We start from the raw sequence: 20,000 nt of genomic DNA, 5'->3' as shown, positions 1-20,000 counted from the left end.
GTGTTTGAATTTTTTGGGTTTCTCTTTCAAATACACTTCATTTACCGTTTTTTTTTTCCTTCTTTTTGTAATTACGTTGGTGCAAACTTGTATATCACTGAACACACAAAAAGTAGGTTCCGTTGTAAGAAAAAAATTCATTCAATGTTTGCTTATTCCATTCATACTTTCCCCTACAAATATCGCGGAGTGCCAGCACAAACCATAAAAGGACAACATCCTGTCGTATTTTGCCGATAATATGACAGAGCACCGCATTAACTCCTGAATTTCCTGTGCATAACATGTTGCCCATTGAGGAGAGCTGACAGGCACATACGTACGTACATACACATATATGGGGGACGGGAAGTATAAAAATATGTGTGCCTGAGGTCAACTCTATGAATGATCCTGAACTCTCACATTGTGGACACGTGGGCTTCAATGTGAGAATACTGAATTTGACTGTTTACTGAGCATTGTACAAATAAAAAACAACAGCAACAACAACAACAACAACAACAACAACAACAACAACAACAATCATATAAACTGACAGCACATAACCTGAATTCACAAGACAAACGTAAATAAAAAAACTTGTTTCTAAATCATTTGATATAATAATGAATGAACTAAACTTCCATAAGGAGTCACAAGGAGCTCGGTACAAAGTCCTAATGAGGTGGGAGGACCTGCTGCCGTTGCACTTATCCGTCCAAGGCGGATGTACTGTGAACCAAGGGTACACGAGGAGGCTTGGACACTCCCTTCCTACTGGCGGCCAAGTGATGCAGAACGTACCATGAGATGCCCGCCTCCCGAGAGCGAGCTCTCTTCTTTTGTTCACAAACCCTACGCCCAGGCCGCACCAGTCGTGTAAAAAACGAAATGTAAAGAGGGAAAATCCTAATAAGGAAAAGGCACAGCCACAGGATTCTGATTCCGGCCGAGGATAAGAGCCACTGCATCCCGGGCATCCAGTCGCGCACTCCGGAATGATGGCGGCCGAGAGAGGTGCTGACGGAACTGAGAAGATACAAGTATTTCTCCCTTGCCTTATCTGGATGTGGCATAAAAAGTAGAATCAGGGTGTGACTACGCACACCTCCAGCATGGGTTATCTCTGTTGCTGGTTCGCGTACGTGGCACTTGTGTCTTAAACATAAAACTGATGACGAAAAAATGTCGTTTCATAAGAGAAAATATATTTTTTATTTTAATTCTGCCTTCGGAGGTAAACTAGGAAAATTATCTATGATATGAACGGGGCATTCAGTGTACTTATTTATATATATATATATATATATATATATATATATATATATATATATATATATATATATATATATATATATATATATATATATATATATATATATATATATATATATATATATATATATATATATATATATATATATATGGGCAAACTATAAATAAAATTGGCTATAATGGGCGGAAACTGAACAGCGCTTCCCATACACTCTTCAAGTGTGCCTACAGGCGCTATAGGCCTTACCGTAAAAATAAGAAAAAAAAAACTATAACACACACACACACACACACACACACACACACACACACACACACACACACAGCCCGGTAGCTCAGTGGTTAGAGCGCTGGCTTCACAAGCCAGAGGACCGGGGTTCGATTACCCGGCCGGGTGGAGATATTTGGGTGTGTCTCCTTTCACGTGTAGCCCCTGTTCACCTAGCAGTGAGTAGGTACGGGATGTAAATCGAGGAGTTGTGACCTTATTGTCCCGGTGTGTGGTGTGTGCCTGATCTCAGGCCTATCCGAAGATCGGAAATAATGAGCTCTGAGCTCGTTCCGTAGGGTAACGTCTGGCTGTCTCATCAGAGACTGCAGCAGATCAAACAGTGAAACACACACACACACACACACACACACACACACACACACACACACACACACACACACACACACACACACACACTGTTCCAAAAAATCTTATGTCGCTTCATTAATCGTCCTCAAACCAACAACAATTTGCCTCCTCGGCCCTCTCTTGTCAGAGACACCATGTTTCCTCACCACCCTTCCATTGCTTCGTCAGCACTAAAATAAGCTGGCAATCAAACTTGTCAGGGTAAAGAGCCACAGGTGCCGGTTTGATGCACGAGGTCTGCAGGATCCTGACAAGTATTAAGCAGCACTACAGACACTGCTGCCTCCTCCATCAGGTGACGCAGCATTCATCACGTGTCGTATCGCGGTGATATATTACTGGCTAACCTGGAAGCTGTTTCGTCGCTATTTGCTATTAAGAAAATAAAAGCGGCTCTCCAACCTCTCCATAATTGATTTTGAAGAAAAAAATATATGACAAAGGACTCCCGGAGTGCCTCATCCAGTAGCGGGGCTTTTTTCAGTCCTGACTCACTCTGGCTCTTAATTTAGGTAGATTATGGCCATTGTGCTTGGCCGGTGACGAGGTGTGGCCGCCTCGTCACCAACCACAGCTACCCTCATCCGCCCAAAATTACGACAACGACACACCCAGAAAAACTCGACAGCACTCACATGACCCGATTTACGAGGAAGACCTCAGGCCAACTCTGTCCGAAACCAGTTAAGTTTATCCAAGAAAATCCAGCCGAATTATATCAATACACCAAGCTGATGTGTCACTGGCCACACTAAAGACGCTGTGACTGTTGTCTTGGCCACCCCACAAGTCTTCTCCCCGACTCACTACACTCAATGTTGTCTTTTAATGTGTGTGTGTGTGTGTGTGTGTGTGTGTGTGTGTGTGTGTGTGTGTGTGTGTGTGTGTGTGTGTGTGTGTAATTCACTGTTTGATCTGCTGCAGTCTCTGACGAGACAGCCAGACGTTACCCTACGGAACGAGCTCAGAGCTCATTGTTTCCGATCTTCGGATAGGCCTGAGACCAAGCACACACCACACACCGGGACAACAAGGTCGCAACTCCTCGATTTACATCCCGTACCTACTCACTGCTAGGTGAAAAGGTACACACCCAAATATCTCCACCCGGCCGGGGAATCGAACCCCGGTCATCTGGCTTGTGAAGCCAGCGCTCTAACCACTGAGCTACCGTGTGTGTGTGTGTGTGTGTGTGTGTGTGTGTGTGTGTGTGTTCGAGCGCGCACGTTCGTGCAACAAACATTCCCTCTAGGCCACGCCAAGTACACATGAATAGCAGCATAACGAATGGGTTATTTCTTGCTAACGGATCGGAAAACAATGAGATCTAGTACGACCTTTGGCGATGTGGTCAAACCCATGAGCCTCACTGGACCACCTACGTTCTCATTATGCCCAGGGAGCATCGCGCACAAGCCGTGGACCATTAGTGAAAGTAGTTCGGCCTCACCTCTAATAAATAATATAACTTATCGTGAACGTCACTGAAACGTGGCTGTCATGACACGGTTTGATGACCAGACATTTTTATCGCAATCTTGGTGATCACTCATTATGTAACTTGGTAAGAAGGATGAGAATTATATCTAATGAACGACTGTCATGCAATGACGAAATACTCAGCAAAGCATAAAGCAGGTTCCGGGGCTGCCGTAAGCCACTCTAACAGGTCGAGCCAGCACTCCCGCGGGCTAGATGAGCGGCCGCCCATGAAAGACAGTGGGTGAATTTTCGGCTGCTGGTCTCTTGCCGCAGAACGGAAATATTACTTGATTTAAGTCATGGAACATGAATTAAATCAATTTTCATGCTGCGGCAGCTACATACTATAGTCCCTTTTTGTCTGACTGCTACAAAAACCTATTCAAAATTGGCAACAAGGTGTGTGTGTGTGTGTGTGTGTGTGTGTGTGTGTGTGTGTGTGTGTGTGTGTGTGTGTGTGTGTGTGTGTGGTGTGTGTGTGTGTGTGTGTGTGTGTGTGTGTGTGTGTGTGTGTGTGTGTGTGTGTGTGTGTAATTCACCTCGGTCGTCTGCTGGTCACCCAGCCAGTCTTCCCCATTACGGAGCGAGCTCAGAGCTCATAGACCGATCTTCGGGTAGGACTGAGACCACAACACACTCCACACACCGGGAAAGCGAGGCCACAACTCCTCGAGTTACATCCCGTACCTATTTACTGCTAGGTGAACAGAGGCCACACATTAAGAGGCTTGCCCATTTGCCTCGCCGCGCCGGGACTCGAACCAGGCCTTCTCGATTGTGAGTCAAGCGTGCTAACCACTACACTACGCGGTGTGTGTGTGTGTGTGTGTGTGTGTGTGTGTGTGTGTGTGTGTGTGTGTGTGTGTGTGTGTGTGTGTGTGTGTGTGTGTGTGTGTGTGTGTGTGTGTGTGTGTGTGTGTGTGTGTGCGGGGAGCTGGGTTAAGTACTTAGATATCAGAAAAAAAGGGAGTGAAGGCTGCGAATCAAATAATAAATTGTCATCTCGCAGGATACTTAGAATTTTAAGTCTTTCTTCTATATTATACTTTCTTCATCTAACAACAGCGCGTCACAACTAACGAGTTGACTATTTTTGTTCGTTGCTGAAGCGCCGCCATCCAGAGCAGTTACAGCAGAATTACCAGGTGCCAGAAAACAGACGAATATAATGCCGGAATTTCAAAGACAATAACGATGATAATAAATTTCCGAGCAATGCGCGATAAGAAAATGATCGAGTATGAAAGAAAATATAATTGTCTCGTGACTGCATGAGGTAAGATCAAAACATTTCTTGTAAAGCGTTTGTGTTACAAGTTTGATTTGGCCTCAATAACAAAAGTAACCTCCAATTACTGTGTACGTAGGAACACGTAAGAGGGAGACCAAAGGAATAGAGAATCGTCACAACTCGAGGATAACAAACAGATAAATGTATACTTTTCAGGCAATAATTCAATACTTCATTAATACATGATCATGATCTTATACAACGCCTTCTGAATAAAATAAAATTCAAGATCATACATACATACATACACACACACACACACACACACACACACACACACACACACACACACACACACACACACACACACACACACACACACACACACACACACACACACACACACACACCTTGGCTTTATCAATCATTACAGTGTTTCCTTTCCTGCTGTTTTCATTTAAAATCTGCAATGTATTCAATTTATATTTATCAGAAAGAATCAGTGTAATTCCATAAAACCTTGAATCTGTACAACTCTTCTATTTATCCTATTCTTCCTAACTCGTCTTCCTTCATTTCTTGGATCATAGCCGATCTTAAGTTGAAGCTAACTGGTCACGTACTTCATTTTCCCTGACAGGTGCAGTGACATATTTCAATTGGCGGGACTTTTATGAGCATGACAAGTAATTTTCGCAGTACATGGTTGTAATCACCCGTAGACGGAAAGAGAGAGAGAGAGAGAGAGAGAGAGAGAGAGAGAGAGAGAGAGAGAGAGAGAGAGAGAGAGAGAGAGAGAGAGAGAGAGAGAGAGAGAGAGAGAGAGAGAGAGAGAGAGAGAGAGAGAGAGAGAGAGAGAGAGAGAGAGAGAGAGAGAGATTGTAAAATTAAGAAAAGTTTATATTTTGAAGTAGTCACAGAAATTTTTGCACATTATAAGAAGTACGCTCAGTATCTGCAACCTTCATTCGTTCATCAGTCTTTGTCAGATGCAGATTAATCAAATGAAACCATCTTCACCTAATATACTTAATTCAAACGAAGAGCTTGTAAACAAATTTCTTTAAATTGTCAAGGTAAAAAATAAACAGATAAATAAAACAAATAAGAATAAAATCTGGGTATCTAAAAAACCTCAAATATGAAAGAAACTAGAAATTTAACTTTGACACGGCAAACTTCTTAGACGGTCAAACAAAACGGAATACTAAGGAATATCACTTTTAACAGACTCAAACTATCAGGCAGCGTATCTGTTAATGCGCGCCAACTTCAGGTTTTGAAGAGGAACTATCGTCTATTTTGTATTTACTGCTACAAGAAATTATAAGCATATCCTGATTTCTAAGTTCCAACACCCGCCAGTCAAAAGAGGAAAAAAAAAGTGCAGAAAATGTTTATTACAAGTACCAGTTCCTAGTCAAGATTCTGCAGACATCCTGCCGCCGGATGTTGGGGCCGCGACTATTGTGTCATGATTGCTGCAGTTGAATTACTGAAGCCAGCATGTACATTAGACGACAGAATCATGCGTCTTTTACAGGGTGTGAAGTACAGGAAGGAAAGACCCCCTTGAGCGTAAACGATTAAATAATGACACGAAAACCTACTTAACACATATCTAGAGAAGAGAAAATGTAGTACAGATCTTCCTATGTGTAAAATAATAAGATATCTCACGAATTACACAACAAGAATTTTACGAAGTCTCCTATTCTTGTATTTTTTTGGTATTAATCGGAAACGCCTCTTGCATCTACCAAGGACGGTGAGGCGTTCAGGTTTGCGGTAGCCCATGTGTGTCCCAGTACGTCAAGGCGAAACGGTCCTGGCTTGTATATTCACGCTGGATAAACATAGCGGCAAGCAGCACCAACGAGAAATACCCGGTCTTTTGTGGTCGTTATCGTCTCGCGGGCCCCAACATTTTGAGGAACCTAATATGTAATGGTGCTGCCGAGGTTGATGATTGTGTAGATTTCTGGAAGACGGCTTGCAAGTACACGATCGTGGAGTTTTGTTCATATTTGACAGAAGGAAGGAGGCGATGGAGAGTGGCTTACTGAGGAGTGCAAATAAAGTGCTGAATGAGAAAACAAGGACAGACAAACCTTTCATGGCACAGGAAATGGTACATATACCTCAGAAACACCAACACAGACAAAGGGAATATTACCAAAACATCCAGAGTGATTATTCGAAGGCAATGACGTGCGGTGATGGTAAACGGAAGGTGGAGGGTGGACAGGTATATGCGTACGTAAGGATGGAAGGTGGGAGGGAAACTGGAGTTGTGATGCAATGAATACAATCTAGAAAACTTACAAGCATGTAAAAGAGGTATGGTGAAACGAGAATGAGAATGTGAAAGCGAATAAGCAGTGCGGTATATGAGACAGTTGTTGCTCTGAATAATGGCTACTGAGTAAGGAAAGGTTAAAATGGAAGGGAGGAACTAAGATCAATTTTATTTTGACCGATTCACTCTACTTCAAAACGAACCCAATTGCGTGCATCAGTTCCTAATGACGGGCCCTCACAGCACCCAACACCTGCTCACACCCTAAGGTACATGCAGGTTACCCGTCTTACAGGAGGCCACGTAACCAGTGAGGTGAGGAGCCGCCCTCCAGTCAAAAGGCGGGTCGTATCTTTCAACCAACAGCGGACTATTTATTCGCCGTTGGGTGCAGAGGGACGGTTTTATTCGTAGTTAGAAACAAGTCTGGAGTCCATTCAATGCCCGGAATGCAACAATTTTCTGACCAAGAGATGAAATTTAAGAAGAAAATATGAAGGGTCCTTTTCACGCATTTCATTTCAATCAAAGTAAGGGACATAAAGATAACAAACGAAAAAGGTCTTACGGCAGTGTTTCATTATCTCCAGATACGCCCTCACTTTTCCGTGCCTTCACTGTCCAGCACTTGAACTCTAGCTGCATGATAATCAACAGAACCAAAGAACAGATAACGGGTAAAGTCCCATAAATTCTACCGCCACTTAGATAACGCTGAGTCTCGACAGAACGGAATGACCTAACTCCTTTCCTTCTCACTGACCCGCGGTGGTAATTAAACCAATTAAGAACTGTCACTGGTGACAACTTTATTCTCATTTGGCGGCACTTACAATCAAGAAGTTCCCATATTCAGATACGAAACACATACATAAATATACGTTTGCAGCGGCAGTGTAAGTATTATCGTCACAGTCGGGCACGTGCAAGCCCCTCTCAGTATACCATCAAGAGTGACGACACCTCGAGCTTGGAGTGTGTACCGTACGTTCGCTTTCGTACCGGAACGCATGCCATCCAGTGTACTTGTGTGTGTGTGTGTGTGTGTGTGTGTGTGTGTGTGTGTGTGTGTGTGTGTGTGTGTGTGTGTGTGTGTGTGTGTGAAGTGGACTGGTGTGTAGGGTTAACCTGATGTGTGTGTGTGTGTACCCTCGGTCTACTTAGAACGGCGGCTCCCTAAACGGTGTGGATTTTCGGCGGCCGTGAGAGATGAAAAACATACATTCTGGTGCTAATTACGGGGAGGGCGCGCCTGCACCTGCCAGCGACACGGACGAGGAAATAGATACAATTTCTCACCCTCACCGGAGGTCCAGTGTTTCATCAATAACGTAGCCTCCCTTTTCTCCTCCGGGGGGACGACACTGAGCGTATCATTATGGAACACGTCCCAAACGGCGAGGGAGCCCATACAGACGCCTGCGGAACCCTGAAATATGTGTCTGCGGTCTCGTTATTGCTCATATATCAGAGTTGGGTACGCTCACTCTCCACCGAGCCCCTCCCTCCCTCTCCCGGCCTCTCATCTCTGGCGAGTTGGCGGCAGCGGTGGCGGTGGCGAGGGTGGCGTAGAGGGAGAGTCTGATCGTCAATTAGAGTGACAGTTCTGATCTTGCAGGTGATAATAGTAGCAAAGTGGTAGAAATGAGGGTTGTGTTGCTCTCAGGGTCAAGATAGTGTTAAGTAAAGACTGGTGGTGCTGCCAAAGATACGGAAGATGCATGGTGGTTATGGAAGGTCAACGATATTATGAAGTAAAGGTTAATTACCAATGTTATTTATTCGTAAATTTGTAATTAGTGGCGATGACGCTTACACAGGAAAATAGATGGAAATTACGTGCACTCGTGTGAAGAATATTCTCGCAAAATAATATTTACTAAGAATTAGCCATGCCTACGAAGAGATAACGTGGTAATGAACATTCAAAGTTAATACTAAATAAAGTTTGTATACATAAGTCTTGATATTTTTTCTGCTCTCAACAACACAAAGCTGCCATTATGGACAATTTCATTACTTAGATTTTACGAGAAAGATTTCCTCATTGAGAAAAAAACTGACAATTTGTTCGAAGAGACTCCTGATTTTCCATCAGTATTCAGCAAAGGACGCTTCAAGACACGACTATACAGGGCAGATTCCTGCACGACAATAGCCAAAAGGTAATAAAGACGCAACCTCCAAGACCATATTATGTTGTGAGAAAGCTTTGTGAACAATCATAAATTGAAAATATCAGTGTGTATGCAATTATATTGCAATGTTAAAAGGAAGTTCATAGTACTGTAGAAACTACTCAAAAACATGTATCGTGGCTGTATATTTATTTCAGTTTATTTATTTAATCTACTTATTATTATAATCTTCTTGATTCCTGGTAAGAATCATTTCAACTCTATCTCTGTCTGTTTTTCACGTTTCCATAGATCTTCTGTCTACTTAAACATATCCTTCAATATCGCATTAATATTTTCCCTTCCCTTCCTCCGCCTACTCCATTACACTTTCCTGGTAAGTCTGTGTTTAATCACATCCCTGCGCCAGATTTTACGGGGTCTTCTGATTGGATTCATTCTGCTCACATTCAGTGTGTATCTTAAGAAACGGCGTCGTGTGTCACTCTAATCTACTATTACCCAAAATGACCGACATTATTCTGACCGGAGCGCATTTCCTCCCTTCTATCTTCTCACCTCTGCCTCGCCTCTAGATGACTAGTTGACAACTCGTTGTGGTATCCTGCTTGGCCATTCAATACTTTGCGACTGATGCCTTAAAATGCAGCAGAATATTAACTAACTATTGTGGTGTTAGTAAAATAAAAGAATGTAGAATGAAATAATTAAACCTTGACAGTTATGAATATTTATATATAGCATAAGTTGTGATGCATTGCGAGTTTTCATGGATGGATAGTTTATAAGTGTGCATACGTACTCTTTTAAGGAAGTAAGTACATAAATACATAAGTATTCATTGTACTAATAATAGTATGGACAAGTCAAAGTACACAAGAAGCCTATAAATAAAGAATAACTGCGATACATCTTGTCTTCTAAGATCTTTAACCAAAGAAAAATAATACCGGTGTCCGTTTCATAGAAAAATCAGAATACTTCAACGAACAATGAAAACAATTTTAGCATTCATATATGTAGACTTAAGAGTGGTCACACACACACACACACACACACACACACACACACACACACACACACACACACACACACACACACACAGAAAGTGGTGTAGCAGGCCAGAACCCATTCACCCACGACAGTCAGGCTAATTTTAACCCAACTTGATCCTCTCACCGCCATTCCCAGCTCGCATTTACACGAGTGACGACGAGCTGGCCCAGTGCTAGTGTCAAACATCTTAGCCACAAGGTGCGAGAGACTTTCTGAATGGCACGAACTTTTCCTTTTGGCTTACTTCTGCATACCCATGTTTTTCTACTATTTTCGAGGTGCGTTAGTGACGGTTTGTGTTCAAGGAGGAGTTTAGTATCTGAATGTCTGTCGTGATGTTAATTATGTGACAGATTTAAAGGTTATTAATTTCTTTCCACCGCGCCTGTCGTTACACTAAAGGTATGAGTCACGCCTGGACGTATCGCTGTATAATTGACACTTATCGGACACGGGAAATTGAAGGGAGGCAGCTGAGGAAGAAGTAAGAGAAAGGGAGAGGTAAGAAAAAAAAGTAAAAGTAAAACCTCTGAATTCTCCAACTCTGAGTTAAGAGAGGAAGAAATGAAAAATTCCTTCATGTTCCACTTACTATTAGCAGCCAGTGCGCCTCGTCCCGTCCTCCCTGCCACACTCCGAGCTGCCTGCAGAGAGAGAACACGTGGCGATAACTTCCTCCCGGACAGAAACAGTTGCAGAATAACTTGTTACCTTTGTGTCACCGTAATACATTACGAACCACTACTGTCAACATCGCAGACAAGTCTTTATGGCTGACATGGCTGACAGACATGGCGCCGTCAGTTAGCCAGCCAGCTTGCTATTAGTCAACAAGGGTAGCGCGTCCCAGATTCACTACCCTTCTCTCGCTGTGTCGAGGTAGCTATCGTTAAACCACTTTCCTTAGCGTAAAAGTGCACCTGAAGGCTTTAAATTACTGAATTACCTTGTTTAGGCAGCGTTCCCCCTCAGACCAATGTGCATGAGCGGAATACTAAATTAGGAACTCATTCTCATCCGCTCCCCTGCTGTCGTGCGCCTATGTGTGCCTGTACACCATTCCTGTGCCTTGCTCCACGGCCAGGTTATGCCGCGCGACGCTCACCAACTCCGCGGTTAACGAGATGTACCTGGGGGAAGCAGGTGAAGGCCAACATTACAGACTTTAATTGGGAAACTGCACCTGGCGTGACTGATGGCTCAGACGCGAGTTCCCAAATGCAGTCCGCAAATTATAAGTCTCTCTGCGCTACACATTCACTTTTTGTTGTGATAAACGACATCCTGAACTCGCCTCATTTCGATATTAGTTCCGGACAATTGATGCTCAAATGATTTTGACATTAAGTGATTTAGAATATTTAGATTGAAATTAGTGTAATTCTACACGAATTGTCTGTAATTAATAGGTAGCTGATAAACCTTTAGTTGCAATGAGTAAACCCAAGGACAAGAACATGCATGAAAATTCCATTATCTAACTTTTAAATCGCACGTGTTACTATAAAGCAATATGGGATTGCTATGCCTACATTATCGTAAGCATTACATAGATAGTATACTCAAATAACATGTCATTGTACTGTAAAGTTCACCAATATATATAGCGTGTCATTTCGTTTTAATAATATATTTTTTCAGTATGTTACAAAGTGTTCTGGTAACCAACCTCAAAAAAGTTCATTCGTGAAAAATGATGACACTTCTTTGTGTAGTAGCGTGACTATTCTATTTGTTGCTTTTCATTCCTACACCAACTGCAAAATTCACATCACTGAAATCACCAAACATTTCACGTTGAAAACCTACATACATTACCTAACTTGAAAATATAATATGTACCGATAGTATTTTGGACTCATTTCTCATGTAATGGCATTAATAAAGCATTGAGGAACGATTTATGGAGCTTTTCCTGATGTAAACATCGAGAAAAATAAATGACATAACCTGCTGTGAATCTTCATGTATCCTTCACGACATTTATCAACATAACATCATCGTCAGCTGCTTCCTTCTCGTTTTATAACATTTACTCAGGCTAGATTGCTTTGTCTATTATGATTAAAGCCGGAGATCTGGAGATAAAACTGACAGAGATACTTGACAGAGGGTATATTACGAATATCTAAGAGATATCGTAAATAAACCACTCCATCGAATACAATTATGAAAATGCCAGTGAAGAAAGCGCAAGGTCAATCGGTAGCATTGTCCTGAAAAAAAAAAAAATCCCAACGAATATATAACGTAGATTTTAATAGAAACTTGTACGTATCAGAGAGAGAGAGAGAGAGAGAGAGAGAGAGAGAGAGAGAGAGAGAGAGAGAGAGAGAGAGAGAGAGAGAGAGAGAGAGAGAGAGAGAGAGAGAGAGAGAGAGAGAGAGAGAGAGAGAGAGAGAGAGAGAGAGAGAGAGAGAGAGAGAGAGAGAGAGAGAGAGAGAGAGAGAGAGAGAGAGAGAAAATTCATACAGATAGATACATAAGCATATAATACAGACAGACAGACAGAAACAGATGAAAAATGGAATCATACAGGAGAGAGAACAAGGAAAATGGAAAAAACTAACAAGTAGGAATTGGAGGACGTGTGTATCTGTGGGGAGGTTGAGTTTGGGGTACGAATTCCTCACCGTCCCGATCAAGAAGACAATAATATAGAGAGGAGAGAGAGAGAGAGAGGAGAGAGAGAGAGAGAGAGAGAGAGAGAGAGAGAGAGAGAGAGAGAGAGAGAGAGAGAGAGAGAGAGAGAGAGAGAGAGAGAGAGAGAGAGAGAGAGAGAGAGAGAGAGAGAGGGGAGGAAGGGGGCCGTTGCTTGTCACGGGAAGCTTATATACTGCCGTCCCGTTGTCACTGTGAACCCATTTCTAAAGGACATTATTTATGCACGCAGCTATCTTGTACTACTCATCTCACCGCGAGCTTTTTTAATGCGTGTTTTCAGCATTGTCGAGGGACACTAAATTTTTGCTCCCATTCGACAACACAATGCCAAGATATCAGGAATATTCCAGTGACATTGTTAATGTTTCATCAATTTTGGGATTTCTTTGGGATTAAAAAGAGAACTATTTAGAAAAATAAGCCTTAAAGAAACAAATAGAAAGGTAGAGATGCAGACAAACATACTCATAAATTATTTTGAATATTGAAGAGGCAAACTGACATACAAGGAAATAAACAGTGTTTCTTAGAACGGTAAGACAGATAGAAGAACACACAGACGAGTAAACACAGACATGCAAAGGGAGATGGATAGACAAGAAAGATAAACAGGAAAGCTGTCAAACAGGCTTTTTATAGAGATAAATACGAACATTTCTGGAGCACACAGACACGGAAGAAGCTCAAGAATTAAACAGGTACGACAATGATGTAGTATAGACGAACAAATTTCCTGGAAAAGATGTGTGAAAAAAGTACTAAGAAAGGTATGTAAAGAAAATCTCTAACGAATTTATGAAAATATTAATAAATATTCAAGCAAGATGATTCTTGGCAAATGTGTATAATGCATTTACCTCAAGTGAACATGAGTAAATGATAAAGTTATAGTGCAGTTTAGGAAGCGCAAGAATCCACAATAAACTGATGCAAAAAACATTTACGAGCATAAATTTGAAAGATAACATCTATAAATAAGATGTCACCTCACAGAAGTATATGTAGAGCACAAGGCTCCTGAACAATCTTATAAAAGAAAAAAATAAAAGTATATATGATAAAAGTTTAGGATGATTTCTGTAATTATACTGTGTCTAAGGCCAGACTGTCGATGACCGTGGAGATTCTTAACATTTCACCATTATCATCCATCTCATATTTCGGTACTTTTTGCTATTCATGGTCATCAGTATTGTTTGAATGAGATTAGGTCTTGGAAATTTTGTTACAGACACCTTTCTTGTAGTTCCTTGCAAAAGAGAGAGAGAGAGAATTAGCATAACATGAGAAAATGATGACAAATAATAATGCAAGAATTATAGGAAAAATTTAATATTGTCAATATCTTTATAATTTCTAAGTCACACACACACACACACACACACACACACACACACACACACACACACACACACACACACACACACACACACACACACACACAGGTAAAAAAAATACTCAGGAAGAGAAGAAAGAAAAGAAGAAAGAAGAAGGGGAAGTACAAAGAAAATTAAGATACGTGTTTGTGTTTGTTTGTTTATGTATATGTCTTGGGCTGAGAGAGAAGGATATAATAAAAACACGAACAATGATGGTGAGCGTGTTCATCATGACACAAGCATGGTAAGTGTTGACGGTGACATTAAGTGCAGACACTCGGGCACAGGAATTATGATACGTGGCACGAAAACAGAAGACAAGGAAAACCTCGGACACGATAAAAGTAAATATATAGAAGGAAAAACAAGGAACATAAGCAAGTAAACATGGTTATCAGGGTGATTCATCAGGTAATTACAAACAATTTGCATGCGGCCACACCCTGTTGGGACGGCTTCCTCAGTCACTCCATCTGAGGCCAGCTGGTTTATTCACACAACGCCACACAACGCCACACCGACACCCACTCAACTGATGTTTCTGGTGACGCTACGACGGATGAGCAAACCCAGTAGACCCGGAGGACAGCTCGACTAACAAAGACATAAAATAAATCCTGTAAACACCAACTATTGCCTACAACAGAGGTTTCCCTTTTATCTTTGACCTACATAGCAGCAGAACTCCTGCACCTTTAATTTTCACCCTTACAGTCAAGGCGAACCACATCTAGGTCTGTCCAAGCGTCGTGGTAGCGTCTGGTGTCTGCTGGCACTGTCCACTGAGCTAGTGCTTGCTGGGAGGGAAGACTAAAGGAAGGACGACCGCTAAGCTGTTCCAGGGACGCGCCAGGAAGGAGGGCGAGGCGAGGCGAGGCGAGGGGACGCAGTTAAATGGAATACAGGTGACGGTTCTCAAGCTCTGGGAGTCGTGTTCCGATTTTAGCAATGCCCTGTGAGTGTGTGTGTGTGTGTGTGTGTGTGTGTGTGTGTGTGTGTGTGTGTGTGTGTGTGTGTGTGTTCATATTCTATTGCGTGGTGAAGTGTGCATGGGCTGTGCAGTCCATACTAATATGGGCCTATGTAGCCCGTGGTGTGTAGATAACGATGACAGAGTGATGAGGCTTGTAATTTATATGTTTTGCTGGGAGAGAGAGAGAGAGAGAGAGAGAGAGAGAGAGAGAGAGAGAGAGAGAGAGAGAGAGAGAGAGAGAGAGAGAGAGAGAGAGAGAGAGAGAGAGAGAGAGAGAGAGAGAGAGAGAGAGAGAGAGAGAGAGAGAGAGAGAGAGAGAGAGAGAGAGAGAGAGAGAGAGAGAGAGAGAGAGAGAGAGAGAGAGAGAGAGAGAGAGAGAGAGAGAGAGAGAGAGAGAGAGAGAGAGAGAGAGAGAGAGAGAGAGAGAGAGAGAGAGAGAGAGAGAGAGAGAGAGAGAGAGAGAGAGAGAGAGAGAGAGAGAGAGAGAGAGAGAGAGAGAGAGAGAGAGAGAGAGAGAGAGAGAGAGAGAGAGAGAGAGAGAGAGAGAGAGAGAGAGAGAGAGAGAGAGAGAGAGAGAGAGAGAGAGAGAGAGAGAGAGAGAGAGAGAGAGAGAGAGAGAGAGAGAGAGAGAGAGAGAGAGAGAGAGAGAGAGAGAGAGAGAGAGAGAGAGAGAGAGAGAGAGAGAGAGAGAGAGAGAGAGAGAGAGAGAGAGAGAGAGAGAGAGAGAGAGAGAGAGAGAGAGAGAGAGAGAGAGAGAGAGAGAGAGAGAGAGAGAGAGAGAGAGAGAGAGAGAGAGAGAGAGAGAGAGAGAGAGAGAGAGAGAGAGAGAGAGAGAGAGAGAGAGAGAGAGAGAGAGAGAGAGAGAGAGAGAGAGAGAGAGAGAGAGAGAGAGACTATTGCAAAAACAGGCAAACTAGGAAACAAACAGACAGACAGAGGAAATTATACAGATCCGGATATACGGAACCATGACCACACATATCCAATGCTCCATTCACTATGCAGCCTCCCCCTCCTTCACCTCCCTGCCACCCGCACTTCCATCCTCCTAGCCTCACACATAGGAACGTTGCAAACAGGTTTTTAGGCTTTACAAATTAGCGAGCGCCTCATACGGACAGATAATGACGGAGGAAGTGATTGTTCTTTTTGCTTTCTCGCACTGCACTCTTGTACCACACTGTTTTGTTTTATTGTATATCATAGCTATTAAAGAAACATCTGGGTCGATTCTGATTGACGTCAATTAGGTGTCACTTCCGATGTGTCAAGTAGTATAGCTAGTTGTCGAGCTTCAAATGAAAGTATTCGCTTGATATCTATAACCCCAGCTGCATGCCTTCAAATACGTCAAACCATTCGAACAATTCCAGTGTCTTAAATCATGCTACTAATTTCCAACGCATCCAACACGCTTTTGGAAGTATATTCAATGAAATTTATATCCCTTGCAATGATTAATTTATTTTCAAGCAGGTTATCTTCTCGGTCACTCTTCACTGAACGGCTTGTTGTCTGGTTGCATTTTTACTGTGATAAGCAAAAGGATCTTGTGGTGTCTATTCCAGAACACAAATTGTCATATCTTATACAATAAATATAATAATCTTCAAACAGGAAGCAATTTGTTTCGCTTTACATGTCCGTTGTTTCTTCTTGTGAGAAATGCAGCGCTAAGGTATTCGACGTTTGCAGTGCTCATAAAAACATTTCACTTGGTTTGGGGATTATATAATTGATACTCTATTCTCATTTTACCGAAGCAATAAGTGCAGATGAACGTAAACAAATGTCATTACGTAGAAGCGAATAAGAAGTAGTCCTTGAGATTTAATCCTTATTGGTCTTACCGTCAGGATAAGACAGAGTAGTTTGCCTTAAAACACCTCGCCTGTCATTCTAATCTCCAGTTAGGTCTTTGTTGGGAGCGATGCATGGGCAAGGTGAGGGTTATATTTTTGTTCCTTCGTCCTTTTGTTCTACTTAGAGATGCATATCGTGAAGTTCAGATTGGATGAAACTATTCTATCGAGAGGAACAAAATATGAAGAACGCAATGAATTAACAATAAGCACTGCATGCAGATGAATGGTAAGAAGAAAGGAAAACAGATAAATTTCAGACGACTTATGGAAAGAAGGTGAGCTGAAGAAGAAAAGGGAAGGACAGGAGGGGTTTTATATAATTCGTGTCAACTCCGTGCTGGGCAGAGGGAAGGGGAAATAATATCTACGTGCGGGGTGGGACATTAGAGCAGCAGGCAACCATTACCGGGCGATGAACGAGCCCGGCAATCCTCCATTACCGTGATTGAGAAGTCGTAAACTGAACCCTAATGAACGCCTCCAATTTCAGTTATCACGTAATATTGGAAGGAGTGCCGCCAGGAGGAAATCGTAGATAACCATAATTCCATAAGAAACTGAGAGAGTGTTAGCCTTTTTTGCCCCTTGTGTGTGGTTGTGGATAGAGAACTGCCGGTGGAATCGCCTGGCGCATCCATCATTGCTTAGGAAGGGGAAAGAAATAATTGACCGTATCTAACCAAACTACTTAATGCGTCCATAAGTCCCACGATAATGACGGGAAACGTGAGGCTCCGTGAATAAAGAAAAAGAGACGGTGACTGTTTCGATCGAGGCCGCCAAGACGGCAATGTCACGTGTGAGATTGAGTGTCCGAGAATTTTGGGGCCACAGCAGCCTCCACGACCCTCGGCGATGCCCTTATTGCTGCTGCTGCTACCTGACCACATCACCAAGGACATCCTGCCGCTAGATTGGACAAGCACACCACACAACAATAATGTCAGCATCATGACCATTAGAAACAGGGACATGTCATCCTTCACTTTACACCTCACACTCATATATAAAAATAATACGACTATCTCTCTCTCTCTCTCTCTCTCTCTCTCTCTCTCTCTCTCTCTCTCTCTCTCTCTCTCTCTCTCTCTCTCTCTCTCTCTGACCATGGCCTTACAGAGAATTGTTAACAAACTGGAGTAAATACATTAGGATAGACTCCCACAAATTTAGCTGCATTTGCATACTTCTCTTTCTGAGCACCGCTGGTCACCAACAACTCTGCCTGAGGAGTGTACATTAGATGCTGGAGGCAGTGTTAGATTTTCTGCATATCTTAAAAATATATGAAGGTTGTACAGTTTATGCAATAAACACTTCCAATGTTAAATTCGATCGATCATAAGAGACAGACGGGAGCTTCCTGCAGGGTTATGTGACACCAAGGCGCGAGATGTAATGTTTCTGGAGCTGATTCGCAGGTTCTTATCTTTATATATTTGGTATGCATTAACTCGTACTGACCACCTCGTCATATCCATCACCGTCATCCAGCTCGCTCACTTGCCTCGGATGTCTAGACTAGTAGTAGTGTGGCTGCAAGTATTTCGAAAGGTAATCCATCTACACGTCGCCGGAGTCTAAGTTAGCAAGTCTCTAATACACGTTAAACACACCCTTGACTAAGTCCAAAGTGCAATTTCTCATACTAGTGGTTAACAAGGTAGTCAATAGCTCCATGACTTTCTCCACGCCCATCTTGCTCTCTCTCTCTCTTCTCTTCTCTTTGTAGGCTGCGTCATCACTGCCAAAATGTTTAGAGCTACTGCTGTCCCCTCATGGTTTTCGAAGTAGCCTATATAGGTGTGTGTGTGTGTGTGTGTGTGTGTGTGTGTGTGTGTGTGTGTGTGTGTGTGTGTGTGTGTGTGTGTGTGTAGTAGTCATCCGTCTGTGTTGTGTGTGTGTGTGTGTGTGTGTGTGTGTGTGTGTGTGTGTGTGTGTGTGTGTGTGTGTGTGTGTGTGTGTATTAGACATCTATCTGTCTGTCTGTCTGTTTCTGTCTGTCTGTCTGTTTGTCTGTGGAGGTGTCTGTCTGTCTTCAGCAGGAGCAAGCTTCAGCAGCTACGTACGACGCAACTCTCTGTCCGAGCAACAAAGGTCGCCCGCCTTGCGACCACCACGTGACAACCAACCACCTCGCTCATAACGCCTTCGCCACAAGGATGCCATCTCCCCCAAGGTCACCGCCGCCCCTCGTACCACCACCACCGCCACCACCACCACCATCACCACTACGACAGCCACTACTCCTAACGTTATCCATTTTAACATTTTAGCACTTATACTAATTTGTTACAGCAGTTCTCTTATTCGAAGACATTTATATTTTATTCATTGATATTCTTTTCGCATTTCACGACTGATTTCACAAAAACGAGAATGATGTTAAAGTTTTATAGTCTCTGGTATATCTAGTTAGGATATTGTAAGTAAGGGAAAGTTAATAGTGAGAGCAATGCTTTGTTCATCGCGAAAATCTGGACGGCGAGGACGGTGGAGTGAGTCGAGAGAGTGGCGCGGGCTGACCCTTACTTGCTAAATGTCACTGGTTCTCAATCTCAAGGTAAGTTTAAACTCACTCCTTGGTCGGCAGAAATTGTACTTGGGTACCAAGGAGAGGGGGAGGGGTGTTAAATGCCGAAAGGGGAGGAGGGGAGGGAACTCCGGCAGTGTTAGTTCTTAGTCAAGTTTCTCATCTCGTTGAGTGGCATCCTATTGCTAGCAGTGTGTACACTTGACATTTTTGACTTTGCAGTTATACAAGTAAATGCGCAAATGCTTTAGTGAATAGAAGAATTGTATGCTTCATCTTACTGGTGTAAATAGCGGCATTAGGAAATCTTTATGAACGTCACATGGAATCAATTTATTTCCTCCTTCATCCCTAGAGTAAGAGATCACACTGTTGATACCTTCTCTTACTACAAGACAATCACTTAGGCTGGAGTTTAGCCTCTCAGTTCAAACAGCTTTTCCACGCCAGGTTGCCGCCCCGCCTACGGCCATCTAGTAGCAC

General features: G+C 42.7%; 1 long non-coding RNA gene across 1 annotated transcript in view; it reads right to left on the bottom strand.

Annotated features, from left to right (window-relative positions):
• The window catches only part of LOC123498869, a 77,099-nt gene that overhangs the window by 7,025 nt on the left and 50,074 nt on the right, over positions 1–20,000 (bottom strand). Inside the window, exon 2 of the long non-coding RNA XR_006672816.1 lies at positions 10,696–10,747. This is a non-coding gene — a long non-coding RNA (uncharacterized LOC123498869). The remainder of the gene's footprint in view (positions 1–10,695; positions 10,748–20,000) is intronic.

Source organism: Portunus trituberculatus, chromosome 48 (assembly GCF_017591435.1).
Source record: "Portunus trituberculatus isolate SZX2019 chromosome 48, ASM1759143v1, whole genome shotgun sequence".
Lineage (NCBI taxonomy): Eukaryota > Metazoa > Arthropoda > Malacostraca > Decapoda > Portunidae > Portunus > Portunus trituberculatus.
Note: the sequence above shows the minus strand (reverse complement) of the source record. Positions and strands in the feature narration are given on the sequence as shown.